Source organism: Oncorhynchus gorbuscha, linkage group LG25 (genome assembly GCF_021184085.1).
Source record: "Oncorhynchus gorbuscha isolate QuinsamMale2020 ecotype Even-year linkage group LG25, OgorEven_v1.0, whole genome shotgun sequence".
NCBI classification, from domain to species: domain Eukaryota; kingdom Metazoa; phylum Chordata; class Actinopteri; order Salmoniformes; family Salmonidae; genus Oncorhynchus; species Oncorhynchus gorbuscha.
In genome coordinates, this window is record NC_060197.1 from 43,501,182 (window position 1) to 43,517,163 (window position 15,982).

Consider the following 15,982-nt stretch of genomic DNA (forward strand, 5'->3'; position numbering starts at 1 on the left):
TGTGTTGTCTGTTCACACTGCTATGCTTTATATTGTCCAGGTCGCAGTTGTAAATGAGAAGTTGTTCTCAACTAGCCTACCTGGTTAAATAAAGGTGTTCTCAACTAGCCTACCTGGTTAAATAAAGGTGTTCTCAACTAGCCTACCTGGTTAAATAAAGGTGTTCTCAACTAGCCTACCTGGTCAAATAAAGGTGTTCTCAACTAGCCTACCTGGATAAATAAAGGTGTTCTCAACTAGCCTACCTGGTTAAATAAAGGTGTTCTCACCTAGCCTACCTGGTTAAATAAAGGTGTTCTCAACTAGCCTACCTGGTTAAATAAAGGTGTTCTCAACTAGCCTACCTGGTTAAATAAAGGTGTTCTCAACTAGCCTACCTGGTTAAATAAAGGTGTTCTCAACTAGCCTACCTGGATAAATAAAGGTGTTCTCAACTAGCGTACCTGGTCAAATAAAGGTGTTCTCAACTAGCCTACCTGGTCAAATAAAGGTGTTCTCAACTAGCCTACCTGGATAAATAAAGGTGTTTTCAACTAGCCTACCTGGTTAAATAAAGGTGTTCTCAACTAGCCTACCTGGATAAATAAAGGTGTTCTCAACTAGCCTACCTGGTCAAATAAAGGTGTTCTCAACTAGCCTACCTGGTCAAATAAAGGTGTTCTCAACTAGCCTACCTGGATAAATAAAGGTGTTCTCAACTAGCCTACCTGGTCAAATAAAGGTGTTCTCAACTAGCCTACCTGGTCAAATAAAGGTGTTCTCAACTAGCCTACCTGGTCAAATAAAGGTGTTCTCAACTAGCCTACCTGGATAAATAAAGGTGTTCTCAACTAGCCTACCTGGTCAAATAAAGGTGTTCTCAACTAGCCTACCTGGTCAAATAAAGGTGTTCTCAACTAGCCTACCTGGATAAATAAAGGTGTTCTCAACTAGCCTACCTGGTCAAATAAAGGTGTTCTCAACTAGCCTACCTGGATAAATAAAGGTGTTCTCAACTAGCCTACCTGGTCAAATAAAGGTGTTCTCAACTAGCCTACCTGGTCAAATAAAGGTGTTCTCAACTAGCCTACCTGGTCAAATAAAGGTGTTCTCAACTAGCCTACCTGGTCAAATAAAGGTGTTCTCAACTAGCCTACCTGGTCAAATAAAGGTGTTCTCAACTAGCCTACCTGGATAAATAAAGGTGTTCTCAACTAGCCTACCTGGATAAATAAAGGTGAAATAAAAAAAGATAATAAATAAAAAAGAGAGGAAATCTAAGCGAGTGATTGTGGCGGCTACCATAAATGCTGCACACTAGAGTAAGTAACATTTTCCTGTTGCTGTGTAGCCGACACTACTGTATGCATTTGGTCGTTGTCTTATTGATGTACCCGCGTGAGGTTCACTCAGTAGGGGGAACTGGGGCTTGAAGCCTGGGTGTCACTGGTCGTCAGCTGTTACAATGTGTTGGCCTGGGTGGTGCCAAATCAGATCACACTGGTTTGTATTATTCTACACACCCCTACCCCCTTCTCCATACACCTTCCTCCTCCTCCACACACACACACACACACACACACACACACACACACACACACACACACACACACACACACACACACACACACACACACACACACACACACACACACACACACACACACACACACACACACACACACACACACACACACACACACACACACTACACACACACACACACACACAGTACACAGCACAACTTGGATGTTCTACTACATGCCAATTATTTTCGCACCCATGAATCTCCTTCTCTTCTATTTATTCAGTTTCATATTGGCCACAAGCTACACTGTATTTTAGAACAATCCGATCTGCTTTACTGTCAAGCATTGCAAGGAGATCATATAAACCCACAGGTAACACTGCGCTTAAACCATTTACAATGAAGTCATGAAGCATTCAGCTTTCATCCAGGGAGCCATACAGGAGCAATTAGGGTTAAGTGCCTTGCTCGAGGGCACATCGACAGATTTTACACCTAGTCGGCTCGGGGATTTGAAGCAGCGTCATTTTGGTTACTGGACCAACGCTCTTAACCGCTAGGCTACAAACTCTCAATAATATATGGAGTTAAACAGGCAAAACAATTAATCTCCACACACTCTCTGGTGGCAAATTATGTGCTGATGTTGTGTTTGGCAGAGTTTCAAGGGCAAGGAATTTAGCTCTGTTTCCAGCAACCTGCGGTTAAAAACAGCAACCCAGAAGCTTCAGAGATTGTTATTGACTTGAGAAGACTTTATTTAATAAAACAGTGTTATCAGGTAAATGCAACAAACACATCAAAATCCCTTTATCCACCTCTCGGCTCTCGCTGAGGAAATGTTATTATATTTTATGCTTCTGGGATAAGGAAGCTAACTCTGCGGCCTTGTAGGCCTGTAATTAGTATTGGGATGTGTGCTTGATATACTTCTTCATTCTTCATTCTTCTGAGAAAAAAAAAATGTTTTAAGGTAACAACAGTCGACATTATCACACAGCAATGATGTGTATTAAAGGCCTGGAAATCAACTGTGACCTCGCTTACAAGACGATGTGAATTATTCTATTATTTTCCAATATGTGCTGTGTGGTAGAGAGAGAGAGAGAGAGAGAGAGAGAGAGAGAGAGAGAGAGAGAGAGAGAGAGAGAGAGAGAGAGAGAGAGAGAGAGAGAGAGAGAGAGAGAGAGAGAGAGAGAGAGAGAGAGAGAGAGAGAGAGAGAGTCGCATATTTCTGGTTTTGCTAATGGGTATCATTGGAGTGATTCTATCTTTGATGAATCAGGGGCTGGTACTCATGCAAAAAGCCTGGCTCACTCCAATGTCCCTTGCACTAGTTTCCTTGTTGGCCAGTGACAATTTTGGAAGAATAAAACACCGTTTTACAAACTACACCCCTGTCACAAATACTGAATCAAATATGTTGATGATGTACTTATCTTGTTCTGACACAACCAATCAAAACAAATCTTTTGACAATTGGGCACAATAATATGCGAGTTGTGTAGACGCTTTTCTACGAAAACCAATAGTCCACACCTCAAAGTTATCGGAGTTTTTACCTTTGTAGGATGGCCAAAATTGGGTGACTAAATGAACGTAGGCAAGAGATTAAAAGTGGTAAAAAAAATAAAAAAATGAAAATGTGTAAAATAGCATTGAGTCAGCTAGGCTGGTTGCTGTGTGAGAGTTAATGCGAATTGACAGGCTGTTGAACTCGTCATATTTCTTCTCGAATCCGTAGGACATAAAACAACATAGAGGTAAGATAGATATCGATTTTGAGGCACGACATGTAGTATTTTCATATTTTAGTATATGCTCTTCATATTAACGTGAAATGAGTATTCTTCTTCAAATTTTTCTCACAATAACAAGCTTATCTCTGTGAAATGTCAACGGAGCGTACCGCAAGCTTTAATTATCAAAGCCTTTTACACGTAATTCAGCTCGTGTCACGCTAATTTACCGTTTTTGCGACTCGCAGAAACATCTTTGCAGATAACCACCACACCATGTCAACCCTCAGAAGTTGCAGCGAGAATGTGGCAACGCTTCTTGTCAACAGTGCTCCTTGCTTAATATCGGATGTATAAAGTAACAAAATCTGACTTTTTGAATTTAATGTTGACGATATGTTAGAGAAAGACTCCACTGAACAATTGAGAACATGAATAATCATATTTGCCTTGGTAAAAATACATTTTTTTATAACATAAAGAAGTGAAATTTCATCACCAAAGCGCTTTTTCAACCACTCTGGGCAGAGTGAATACGGGATGGACACTGAGATCAGAAAACTATGGCAACTTAACTCTAACTATGCAATACGGGATGGACACTGAGATCAGAACACTATGGCAACTTAACTCTAACTATGCAATACGGGATGGACACTGAGATCAGAACACTATGGCAACTTAACTCTAACTATGCAATACGGGATGGACACTGAGATCAGAACACTATGGCAACTTAACTCTAACTATGCGATACGGGATGGACACTGAGATCAGAACACTATGGCAACTTAACTCTAACTATGCAATACGGGATGGACACTGAGATCAGAACACTATGGCAACTTAACTCTAACTATGCAATACGGGATGGACACTGAGATCAGAACACTATGGCAACTTAACTCTAACTATGCAATACGGGATGGACACTGAGATCAGAACACTATGGCAACTTAACTCTAACTATGCAATACGGGATGGACACTGAGATCAGAACACTATGGCAACTTAACTCTAACTATGCAATACGGGATGGACACTGAGATCAGAACACTATGGCAACTTAACTCTAACTATGCAATACGGGATGGACACTGAGATCAGAACACTATGGCAACTTAACTCTAACTATGCAATACGGGATGGACACTGAGATCAGAACACTATGGCAACTTAACTCTAACTATGCAATACGGGATGGACACTGAGATCAGAACACTATGGCAACTTAACTCTAACTATGCAATACGGGATGGACACTGAGATCAGAACACTATGGCAACTTAACTCTAACTATGCAATACGGGATGGACACTGAGATCAGAACACTATGGCAACTTAACTCTAACTATGCAATACGGGATGGACACTGAGATCAGAACACTATGGCAACTTAACTCTAACTATGCAATACGGGATGGACACTGAGATCAGAACACTATGGCAACTTAACTCTAACTATGCAATAACGGGATGGACACTGAGATCAGAACACTATGGCAACTTAACTCTAACTATGCAATACGGGATGGACACTGAGATCAGAACACTATGGCAACTTAACTCTAACTATGCAATACGGGATGGACACTGAGATCAGAACACTATGGCAACTTAACTCTAACTATGCAATACGGGATGGACACTGAGATCAGAACACTATGGCAACTTAACTCTAACTATGCAATACGGGATGGACACTGAGATCAGAACACTATGGCAACTTAACTCTAACTATGCAATACGGGATGGACACTGAGATCAGAACACTATGGCAACTTAACTCTAACTATGCAATACGGGATGGACACTGAGATCAGAACACTATGGCAACTTAACTCTAACTATGCAATACGGGATGGACACTGAGATCAGAACACTATGGCAACTTAACTCTAACTATGCAATACGGGATGGACACTGAGATCAGAACACTATGGCAACTTAACTCTAACTATGCAATACGGGATGGACACTGAGATCAGAACACTATGGCAACTTAACTCTAACTATGCAATACGGGATGGACACTGAGATCAGAACACTATGGCAACTTAACTCACTGAGATCAGAACACTAGGGCAACTTAAACTATGCAATACGGGATGGACACTGAGATCAGAACACTATGGCAACTTAACTCTAACTATGCAATACGGGATGGACACTGAGATCAGAACACTATGGCAACTTAACTCTAACTATGCAATACGGGATGGACACTGAGATCAGAACACTATGGCAACTTAACTCTAACTATGCAATACGGGATGGACACTGAGATCAGAACACTATGGCAACTTAACTCTAACTATGCAATACGGGATGGACACTGAGATCAGAACACTATGGCAACTTAACTCTAACTATGCAATACGGGATGGACACTGAGATCAGAACACTATGGCAACTTAACTCTAACTATGCAATACGGGATGGACACTGAGATCAGAACACTATGGCAACTTAACTCTAACTATGCAATACGGGATGGACACTGAGATCAGAACACTATGGCAACTTAACTCTAACTATGCAATACGGGATGGACACTGAGATCAGAACACTATGGCAACTTAACTCTAACTATGCAATACGGGATGGACACTGAGATCAGAACACTATGGCAACTTAACTCTAACTATGCAATACGGGATGGACACTGAGATCAGAACACTATGGCAACTTAACTCTAACTATGCAATACGGGATGGACACTGAGATCAGAACACTATGGCAACTTAACTCTAACTATGCAATACGGGATGGACACTGAGATCAGAACACTATGGCAACTTAACTCTAACTATGCAATACGGGATGGACACTGAGATCAGAACACTATGGCAACTTAACTCTAACTATGCAATACGGGATGGACACTGAGATCAGAACACTATGGCAACTTAACTCTAACTATGCAATACGGGATGGACACTGAGATCAGAACACTATGGCAACTTAACTCTAACTATGCAATACGGGATGGACACTGAGATCAGAACACTATGGCAACTTAACTCTAACTATGCAATACGGGATGGACACTGAGATCAGAACACTATGGCAACTTAACTCTAACTATGCAATAACGCACACGAGGATGGACACTGAGATCAGAACACTATGGCAACTTAACTCTAAACTACGGGATGGACACTGAGATCAGAACACTATGGCAACTTAACTCTAACTATGCAATACGGGATGGACACTGAGATCAGAACACTATGGCAACTTAACTCTAACTATGCAATACGGGATGGACACTGAGATCAGAACACTATGGCAACTTAACTCTAACTATGCAATACGGGATGGACACTGAGATCAGAACACTATGGCAACTTAACTCTAACTATGCAATACGGGATGGACACTGAGATCAGAACACTATGGCAACTTAACTCTAACTATGCAATACGGGATGGACACTGAGATCAGAACACTATGGCAACTTAACTCTAACTATGCAATACGGGATGGACACTGAGATCAGAACACTATGGCAACTTAACTCTAACTATGCAATACGGGATGGACACTGAGATCAGAACACTATGGCAACTTAACTCTAACTATGCAATACGGGATGGACACTGAGATCAGAACACTATGGCAACTTAACTCTAACTATGCAATACGGGATGGACACTGAGATCAGAACACTATGGCAACTTAACTCTAACTATGCAACTACGGGATGGACACTGAGATCAGAACACTATGGCAACTTAACTCTAACTATGCAATACGGGATGGACACTGAGATCAGAACACTATGGCAACTTAACTCTAACTATGCAATACGGGATGGACACTGAGATCAGAACACTATGGCAACTTAACTCTAACTATGCAATACGGGATGGACACTGAGATCAGAACACTATGGCAACTTAACACTAACTATGCTTAACTCTAACTATGGGATGGACACTGAGATCAGAACACTATGGCAACTTAACTCTAACTATGCAATACGGGATGGACACTGAGATCAGAACACTATGGCAACTTAACTCTAACTATGCAATACGGGATGGACACTGAGATCAGAACACTATGGCAACTTAACTCTAACTATGCAATACGGGATGGACACTGAGATCAGAACACTATGGCAACTTAACTCTAACTATGCAATACGGGATGGACACTGAGATCAGAACACTATGGCAACTTAACTCTAACTATGCAATACGGGATGGACACTGAGATCAGAACACTATGGCAACTTAACTCTAACTATGCAATACGGGATGGACACTGAGATCAGAACACTATGGCAACTTAACTCTAACTATGCAATACGGGATGGACACTGAGATCAGAACACTATGGCAACTGAGATAACTCTAACTATGCAATACGGGATGGACACTGAGATCAGAACACTATGGCAACTTAACTCTAACTATGCAATACGGGATGGACACTGAGATCAGAACACTATGGCAACTTAACTCTAACTATGCAATACGGGATGGACACTGAGATCAGAACACTATGGCAACTTAACTCTAACTATGCAATACGGGATGGACACTGAGATCAGAACACTATGGCAACTTAACTCTAACTATGCAATACGGGATGGACACTGAGATCAGAACACTATGGCAACTTAACTCTAACTATGCAATACGGGATGGACACTGAGATCAGAACACTATGGCAACTTAACTCTAACTATGCAATACGGGATGGACACTGAGATCAGAACACTATGGCAACTTAACTCTAACTATGCAATACGGGATGGACACTGAGATCAGAACACTATGGCAACTTAACTCTAACTATGCAATACGGGATGGACACTGAGATCAGAACACTATGGCAACTTAACTCTAACTATGCAATACGGGATGGACACTGAGATCAGAACACTATGGCAACTTAACTCTAACTATGCAATACGGGATGGACACTGAGATCAGAACACTATGGCAACTTAACTCTAACTATGCAATACGGGATGGACACTGAGATCAGAACACTATGGCAACTTAACTCTAACTATGCAATACGGGATGGACACTGAGATCAGAACACTATGGCAACTTAACTCTAACTATGCAATACGGGATGGACACTGAGATCAGAACACTATGGCAACTTAACTCTAACTATGCAATACGGGATGGACACTGAGATCAGAACACTATGGCAACTTAACTCTAACTATGCAATACGGGATGGACACTGAGATCAGAACACTATGGCAACTTAACTCTAACTATGCAATACGGGATGGACACTGAGATCAGAACACTATGGCAACTTAACTCTAACTATGCAATACGGGATGGACACTGAGATCAGAACACTATGGCAACTTAACTCTAACTATGCAATACGGGATGGACACTGAGATCAGAACACTATGGCAACTTAACTCTAACTATGCAATACGGGATGGACACTGAGATCAGAACACTATGGCAACTTAACTCTAACTATGCAATACGGGATGGACACTGAGATCAGAACACTATGGCAACTTAACTCTAACTATGCAATACGGGATGGACACTGAGATCAGAACACTATGGCAACTTAACTCTAACTATGCAATACGGGATGGACACTGAGATCAGAACACTATGGCAACTTAACTCTAACTATGCAATACGGGATGGACACTGAGATCAGAACACTATGGCAACTTAACTCTAACTATGCGATACGGGATGGACACTGAGATCAGAACACTATGGCAACTTAACTCTAACTATGCGATACGGGATGGACACTGAGATCAGAACACTATGGCAACTTAACTCTAACTATGCAATACGGGATGGACACTGAGATCAGAACACTATGGCAACTTAACTCTAACTATGCAATACGGGATGGACACTGAGATCAGAACACTATGGCAACTTAACTCTAACTATGCAATACGGGATGGACACTGAGATCAGAACACTATGGCAACTTAACTCTAACTATGCAATACGGGATGGACACTGAGATCAGAACACTATGGCAACTTAACTCTAACTATGCAATACGGGATGGACACTGAGATCAGAACACTATGGCAACTTAACTCTAACTATGCAATACGGGATGGACACTGAGATCAGAACACTATGGCAACTTAACTCTAACTATGCAATACGGGATGGACACTGAGATCAGAACACTATGGCAACTTAACTCTAACTATGCAATACGGGATGGACACTGAGATCAGAACACTATGGCAACTTAACTCTAACTATGCAATACGGGATGGACACTGAGATCAGAACACTATGGCAACTTAACTCTAACTATGCAATACGGGATGGACACTGAGATCAGAACACTATGGCAACTTAACTCTAACTATGCAATACGGGATGGACACTGAGATCAGAACACTATGGCAACTTAACTCTAACTATGCAATACGGGATGGACACTGAGATCAGAACACTATGGCAACTTAACTCTAACTATGCAATACGGGATGGACACTGAGATCAGAACACTATGGCAACTTAACTCTAACTATGCAATACGGGATGGACACTGAGATCAGAACACTATGGCAACTTAACTCTAACTATGCAATACGGGATGGACACTGAGATCAGAACACTATGGCAACTTAACTCTAACTATGCAATACGGGATGGACACTGAGATCAGAACACTATGGCAACTTAACTCTAACTATGCAATACGGGATGGACACTGAGATCAGAACACTGGCTTAACTCTAACTATGATCGGGATTAGATCATTAACACTTTATTGTATTCTCTCTCTATGTAGAAAATAGTAAAACAATAAAGAAAAACCCTTGAATGAGTACTGCAGGTGTATCCAAACTATTGACTGGTACTATGTACAGTAGTGTGGGGTCCTAAATTATTGCCACCCTTGGTAAAATACAAATTCCATTCTTTTACTTTCAGGTGTGTGCATTGTTGTGAATTGTTACTGCACTGTTGGAGCTAGGAACACAAGCATTTCTCTACACCGGCAATAACATCTGCTAAATATGTGTATGTGACCAATAAAATTTGATATGAGTTTGATTTGGGGAAGAGATTACTACCCTATATTTTTTTACCCAAGACATGCTAACATCCCTTATTACTGGTAATGGTGAGAGGTTAGCGAGTCAAGAGGGTATGGTATTACATGCTAACCTCACCTGTTACAAGAGGGATGGTATTGACATGCTAACCTCCCTGTTACTGGTAATGGTGAGAGGTTAGCGTGTCATGGGGTATGACATTACATGCTAACCTCCCTGTTATTGGTAATGGTGAAGGTTAACTATCATGGGGGATGGTATTACACTGTTACTGGTAATGGTGAGAGGTGGAGCGTGTCATGGGGTATGGACATTACATGCTAACCTCCCTGTTATTGGTAATGGTGAGAAGCGTGTCAGAGGGATGGACATGATCAGAACACCTGTTACTGGTGAGATTACATGCATGGGGGTATAACTCCCCTGTTATTGGTAATGGTGAGAGGTTAGCGAGTCAGAACACTATTGGCAACTAACTCCCCTGTTATTGGTAATGGTGAGAGGTTAGCATGTCGGGATGTATGATATTACAAGCTAACCTCCCTGTTATTGGTAATGGTGAGAGGTTACATGCATATTACATCTAACCTCCCCTGTTATTGGTAATGGTGGGTCACTGAGGGTATGGTATTACACTAACCTACCTGTTGCTAACTCTAACCTCCCCTGTTATTGGTAATGGTGAGAGGTTAGCGAGTCAAGAGGGTAATGCTAACCTCCCTGTTATTGGGGATCATGGGGGTATGATATTACATGCTAACCTCCCTGTTATTGGTAATGGTGAGAGAATGTCAGAGGGTATGGTATTACATGCTAACCTCCCTGTTATTGGTAATGGTGAGAGGTTAGCATGTCATGGGGGTATGATATTACATGCTCATGGTGAGAGGTTATGTCATGGGGGTATGATATTACATGCTAACCTCCCTGTTATTGGTAATGGTGAGAGGAGCATGTCTGGGGGTATGATATTACATGCTAACCTCCCCTGTTATTGGTAATGGTGAGATGGACACTACATGCTAACCTCCCCTGTTATTGGTAATGGTGAGAGGGACATGTCATGGGGGTATGGTATTACATGCTAACCTCCCCTGTTATTGGTAATGGTGAGAGGTTAGCATGTCATGGGGGCCCTGTTATTGGTAATGGTTGGGGTATGATATTACATGCTAACATGGGGTATGATATTACATGCTAACCTCCCCTGTTATTGGTAATGGTGAGAGGTTAGCATGTCATGGGGGTATGATATTACATGCTAACCTCCCCTGTTATTGGTAATGGTGAGAGGTTAGCATGTCATGGGGATATGATATTACATGCTAACCTCCCCTGTTATTGGTAATGGTGAGAGGTTAGCATGTCATGGGGGTATGATATTACATGCTAACCTCCCCTGTTATTGGTAATGGTGAGAGGTTAGCATGTCATGGGGTATGATATTACATGCTAACCTCCCCTGTTATTGGTAATGGTGAGAGGTTAGCGTGTCATGGGGGTATGATATTACATGCTAACCTCCCTGTTATTGGTAATGGTGAGAGGTTAGCATGTCATGGGGGTATGATATTACATGCTAACCTCCCCTGTTATTGGTAATGGTGAGAGAGCATGTTAGCATGTCATTGGGGTAGGTTAGCATGTCATGGGGGTATGATACATGCTAACCTCCCCTGTTATTGGTAATGGTGAGAGGTTAGCATGTCATGGGGGTATGATATTACATGCTAACCTCCCTGTTATTGGTAATGGTGAGAGGTTAGCATGTCATGGGGATATGATATTACATGCTAACCTCCCCTGTTATTGGTAATGGTGAGAGGTTATGTCGATATTACATGTCATGGGGGTCATGATGATTACATGCTAACCTCCCCTGTTATTGGTAATGGTGAGAGGTTAGCAGTCAAGGGGTATGGTATTACATGCTAACCTCACCTGTTACTGGTAATGGTGAGAGGTGAGCGTGTCATGGGGTATGATATTACATGCTAACCTCCCCTGTTACTGGTAATGGTGAGAGGTTGGCATGTCATGGGGGTATGATATTACATGCTAACCTCCCTGTTATTGGTAATGGTGAGAGGTTAGCATGTCATGGGGGTATGATATTACATGCTAACCTCCCTGTTATTGGTAATGGTGAGAGGTTAGCATGTCATGGGGGTATGATATTACATGCTAACCTCCCTGTTATTGGTAATGGTGAGAGGTTAGCATGTCATGGGGGTATGATATTACATGCTAACCTCCCCTGTTATTGGTAATGGTGAGAGGTTAGCATGTCATGGGGGTATGATATTACATGCTAACCTCCCCTGTTATTGGTAATGGTGAGAGGTTAGCGTGTCATGGGGGTATGATATTACATGCTAACCTCCCCTGTTATTGGTAATGGTGAGAGGTTAGCGTGTCATGGGGGTATGATATTACATGCTAACCTCCCCTGTTATTGGTAATGGTGAGAGGTTAGCATGTCATGGGGATATGATATTACATGCTAACCTCCCCTGTTATTGGTAATGGTGAGAGGTTAGCGTGTCATGGGGGTATGATATTACATGCTAACCTCCCCTGTTATTGGTAATGGTGAGAGGTTAGCATGTCATGGGGATATGATATTACATGCTAACCTCCCCTGTTATTGGTAATGGTGAGAGGTTAGCCTGTCATGGGGGTATGATATTACATGCTAACCTCCCCTGTTATTGGTAATGGTGAGAGGTTGGCATGTCATGGGGGTATGATATTACATGCTAACCTCCCCTGTTATTGGTAATGGTGAGAGGTTAGCATGTCATGGGGGTATGATATTACATGCTAACCTCCCCTGTTATTGGTAATGGTGAGAGGTTAGCATGTCATGGGGGTATGATATTACATGCTAACCCCTCCTGTTATTGGTAATGATGAGAGGTTAGCATGTCATGGGGATATGATATTACATGCTAACCTCCCCTGTTATTGGTAATGGTGAGAGGTTAGCGTGTCATGGGGGTATGATATTACATGCTAACCTCCCCTGTTATTGGTAATGGTGAGAGGTTAGCGAGTCAAGAGGGTATGGTATTACATGCTAACCTCACCTGTTACTGGTAATGGTGAGAGGTGAGCGTGTCATGGGGGTATGATATTACATGCTAACCTCCCCTGTTACTGGTAATGGTGAGAGGTTGGCATGTCATGGGGGTATGATATTACATGCTAACCTCCCCTGTTATTGGTAATGGTGAGAGGTTAGCCTGTCATGGGGGTATGGTATTACATGCTAACCTCACCTGTTACTGGTAATGGTGAGAGGTGAGCGTGTCATGGGGGTATGATATTACATGCTAACCTCCCCTGTTATTGGTAATGGTGAGAGGTTAGCGAGTCAAGAGAGTATGGTATTACATGCTAACCTCACCTGTTACTGGTAATGGTGAGAGGTGAGCGTGTCATGGGGGTATGATATTACATGCTAACCTCCCCTGTTATTGGTAATGGTGAGAGGTTAGCGAGTCAAGAGGGTATGGTATTACATGCTAACCTCCCCTGTTATTGGTAATGGTGAGAGGTTAGCATGTCATGGGGGTATGATATTACAAGCTAACCTCCCCTGTTATTGGTAATGGTGAGAGGTTAGCATGTCATGGGGGTATGATATTACATGCTAACCTCCCTGTTATTGGTAATGGTGAGAGGTTAGCATGTCATGGGGGTATGGTATTACATGCTAACCTCCCCTGTTATTGGTAATGGTGAGAGGTTAGCGTGTCATGGGGGTATGATATTACATGCTAACCTCCCCTGTTATTGGTAATGGTGAGAGGTGAGCGTGTCATGGGGGTATGATATTACATGCTAACCTCCCCTGTTATTGGTAATGGTGAGAGGTTAGCGAGTCAAGAGGGTATGGTATTACATGCTAACCTCACCTGTTACTGGTAATGGTGAGAGGTGAGCGTGTCATGGGGGTATGATATTACATGCTAACCTCCCTGTTATTGGTAATGGTGAGAGGTTAGCGAGTCAAGAGGGTATGGTATTACATGCTAACCTCCCCTGTTATTGGTAATGGTGAGAGGTTAGCATGTCATGGGGGTATGATATTACAAGCTAACCTCCCCTGTTATTGGTAATGGTGAGAGGTTAGCATGTCATGGGGGTATGATATTACATGCTAACCTCCCCTGTTATTGGTAATGGTGAGAGGTTAGCGAGTCAAGAGGGTATGGTATTACATGCTAACCTCACCTGTTACTGGTAATGGTGAGAGGTGAGCGTGTCATGGGGGTATGATATTACATGCTAACCTCCCCTGTTATTGGTAATGGTGAGAGGTTAGCGAGTCAAGAAGGTATGGTATTACATGCTAACCTCCCCTGTTATTGGTAATGGTGAGAGGTTAGCATGTCATGGGGGTATGATATTACATGCTAACCTCCCCTGTTATTGGTAATGGTGAGAGGTTAGCATGTCATGGGGGTATGATATTACATGCTAACCTCCCCTGTTATTGGTAATGGTGAGAGGTTAGCATGTCATGGGGGTATGGTATTACATGCTAACCTCCCCTGTTATTGGTAATGGTGAGAGGTTAGCGTGTCATGGGGGTATGATATTACATGCTAACCTCCCCTGTTATTGGTAATGGTGAGAGGTGAGCGTGTCATGGGGGTATGATATTACATGCTAACCTCCCCTGTTATTGGTAATGGTGAGAGGTTAGCGAGTCAAGAGGGTATGGTATTACATGCTAACCTCACCTGTTACTGGTAATGGTGAGAGGTGAGCGTGTCATGGGGGTATGATATTACATGCTAACCTCCCCTGTTATTGGTAATGGTGAGAGGTTAGCGAGTCAAGAGGGTATGGTATTACATGCTAACCTCCCCTGTTATTGGTAATGGTGAGAGGTTAGCATGTCATGGGGGTATGATATTACAAGCTAACCTCCCCTGTTATTGGTAATGGTGAGAGGTTAGCATGTCATGGGGGTATGATATTACATGCTAACCTCCCCTGTTATTGGTAATGGTGAGAGGTTAGCATGTCATGGGGGTATGATATTACATGCTAACCTCCCCTGTTATTGGTAATGGTGAGAGGTTAGCATGTCATGGGGTATGGTATTACATGCTAACCTCCCCTGTTATTGGTAATGGTGAGAGGTTAGCGTGTCATGGGGGTATGATATTACATGCTAACCTCCCCTGTTATTGGTAATGGTGAGAGGTTAGCGTGTCATGGGGGTATGATATTACATGCTAACCTCCCCTGTTATTGGTAATGGTGAGAGGTTAGCGTGTCATGGGGATATGATATTACATGCTAACCTCCCCTGTTATTGGTAATGGTGAGAGGTTAGCATGTCATGGGGGTATGGTATTACATGCTAACCTCCCCTGTTATTGGTAATGGTGAGAGGTTAGCGTGTCATGGGGGTATGATATTACATGCTAACCTCCCCTGTTATTGGTAATGGTGAGAGGTTAGCATGTCATGGGGATATGATATTACATGCTAACCTCCCCTGTTATTGGTAATGGTGAGAGGTTAGCCTGTCATGGGGGTATGATATTACATGCTAACCTCCCCTGTTATTGGTAATGGTGAGAGGTTGGCATGTCATGGGGGTATGATATTACATGCTAACCTCCCCTGTTATTGGTAATGGTGAGAGGTTAGCATGTCATGGGGATATGA

At 42.4% G+C, this 15,982-nt stretch overlaps 1 protein-coding gene across 2 annotated transcripts in view; it reads right to left on the minus strand.

Annotated features, from left to right (window-relative positions):
* The window catches only part of arap2 (ArfGAP with RhoGAP domain, ankyrin repeat and PH domain 2), a 253,179-nt gene that overhangs the window by 50,601 nt on the left and 186,596 nt on the right, over positions 1 to 15,982 (minus strand). The window lies entirely within an intron of this gene.